Genomic DNA, 2,867 nt, shown 5'->3' with positions numbered 1-2,867 from the left:
GGCTGAAACTGGAGAATCCATTTAAAAACTTGTCAGTATTTCTGTGGTCACTTGAAAGGTATCCATTGATGGGGATTTGAGATAATTCTTCAAGTTCTAGTACAGCCTGATGAGGCATTACCTTTATTCTGGACATTTCGTTAGTTCTCATTTGGTTTTCCACCTAGAAATGGAATACTTTGCAAAGTAGCTATGAATAGTCTGATCGATGGAAAAGCAGAACACTCCTTTTTAACTTAAAAATTGGAATTCTGATTTATAAAATAGCAATAATAAATATATTCGTATGAATTCATTTTGGAGCGCTTAAACACTTGCCTGGGCCAGTAAAAAGGAAATATTTAAAATCGTTTAATAATAAATTAAATATTTAAATTACAACATATTTAAAGACAAAGGCATCTGTGAGGCATCTTAGTCAGCCATGCTTCTCCCCTCCCCCCTTATTTTTTTTAATTGTCATATGACATTTCAAGGTCGTTAATCTCTGTTCTTCAGTTTCCTAATCTATTCAGGGAAGTTAATAATTGTCCTAACGTGTTGTTTTAAGAATCAAATTATCAGTAGAAGAAAAAACACTTGGAAAAAAATGAAGTGTTATAAAGATTTAAAGGGATAAAAGGTCAACTTTATAAACAGAAATTGTTTGGCCCTATGTTCATGATGGGCAATACCTGGCTATGCTAACGGATAAAATACACTTAATTTATATAAAATGTATGTCCATGTCTATTAATGTTTACTATAATGTGCTCTATTCTTGAGCTTTGCATAACGGTAAGAAACATTTGTATTAGATGTACATTATTTCTGGGATACATTTTTTCATTGGTATAAATTGTTAGCTGCATAAAAGATTTTTTCGAATGTTTGGACAGATGTCCAACCAAGATGAGCCAAATCAGATGTTCTCAGTTTGGGGTAAGTTGTTCTCTGCTCACCAATCCTTCTTAATAACGTTTAGTAATCTCAATGCCTGAGTCTCCCTTTCCAGCATGAATTTTATACCTCAGCCTTGCCTAGCAATTTGCACTGTTGCTACCGCTGATATATCTCTTCTAGAAAGAAACAGGCTTCAGCTTCCAGGATTGTCACATCAGGAGCTTTCACAAGAACACAAAGATTCACTCTATTGTTGTACATCATAGAACTCATGCCTGTAGCTTGAAAATAGAAGTCTTTGGTGTAGGCATTTGCTTGTTTGACAGTTCTGTTCTAAATTTTGAAACTGGTGGTACTGTAAAGTGCCTGTCTGACAATGGTGTACCAGAGCTTAGTCATGCAAAATAATTATTGTTCACGGTTCCTTAGCTGAAGTCAATAGCTCCGTGCAAAACACAACATAATACAGAGATCTAAAGTTACTAAATCAACACTGAGAAAAAGAAGAATTTTAAGAGGTTTGGCAGGAAAAAAATAGCTTCTGTAAGATTTGCCACGTGATTTCTCTCAACACAGGGAAGACTCTAATATTTCTAAAAGAAGCTCCATGATAGAAACAATAGTAACTTTTAGTAGTACGTTCTGGTAATTGTTGTCAGTAAGCTTATATGGTGTCAAAGAAACAAAAGCAATTATGGAGATATTAACAAATGGTGTATGGTGCTTGTTTTCTAAACTGAGATAATATTTTCAAGTTTGCTTCTCTGAATGCATTAAAAGCCTCCAATATAACACCTACACTGAAGGGATTGATTAAATGAATCTAAGTTTATAACTAAATTTTGTGACTTAGGTGCCAGGATGTCTCCCCTGGACCTGTAGTAGAATCCATGAATCAGTGCAGTGGTGTTTGCTGGAAAAGTCAACACTAATCCCACAAATGAAGAATTAAGTCTCCACGTTGGCTGAAACATTTGTCAGGGAAACGTGGCAAGCTGAGGTGTTGCTGTTTGACTACTTGAAATGAATGGATGATGTCCTTCTAAACCCCTGGCAGACAATTGCACTTAAGAAGATCCCTCTTCTGGGAAAAACAAATAATATCTTTCCGTTCCTTAGAAGAGGGAGAAACACAGACGTACACTAGGATTTCAAAGACTCCTCTATAATATATTTACCTATAGTTTACTTCAACACTTTCCATCCAACAATAAGATGGAATTGACAGAGGTGAATATGTATTTTAGGCTTAGCTCATTGCCACCTTTCACAAAGTTTATGAAACTTTTAAAAATTAATTTGTATTTAGCTATAATTTGTATATAGTGAAGTATATAGATTTTAAGTGTGTAGTTCAATGGCTTTTAACAAATGTATACAATACTTTCATTTACTAATATCCTGAACATTTTCATCACTCCAGAAAGTTTTCTTCTGCTCCTTTTAAGTCAACCACCACCCTCATCCAACCAGAAAGAAAACACTTTTCTCACTTTTATTGTCATAATTTTACTTGTTTTTGAACTTTATATGAATGAAATCTTATAGTATGTAGGCTCTCTTTCTCTTAATAGAGTATTGAGATTGGGTCATGTTGTTGTGTATATCAGTAGTTTATTATTTTTTTTTATTGTGATGTAGTTAGTATTCTTATATGAGTGTGCCACAGTTTATTTTTCCATTTTTCTGCTGATGGGCATTTATGCTTTCCCCATTTTCAGTAATTATGAATAAAACTGCAAAGAAATTCTTAAACAATCCTTTTTGTATCTCTAGGTCCTCATTTCTCTTGGGAGATACCCTGGAGTGGAACTGTTGGATGATAGCCTAGGTCTATGTTTATCTTTATAAGAAACTAGGAGACAGTTTTCCTAGTATGGGTGTTCTGTTTTATACTCTCACAGGCCACATATGAGAATCCCATTTGCTTCACACCCTCATCAATATTTGATTGAGTCTGGCTCTTTAATTCTTGCCATTCTAAT

The sequence above is a fragment of the Rhinolophus sinicus genome, linkage group LG02 (genome assembly GCF_036562045.2).
Source record: "Rhinolophus sinicus isolate RSC01 linkage group LG02, ASM3656204v1, whole genome shotgun sequence".
NCBI classification, from domain to species: Eukaryota; Metazoa; Chordata; class Mammalia; order Chiroptera; family Rhinolophidae; genus Rhinolophus; species Rhinolophus sinicus.
Note: the sequence above shows the minus strand (reverse complement) of the source record.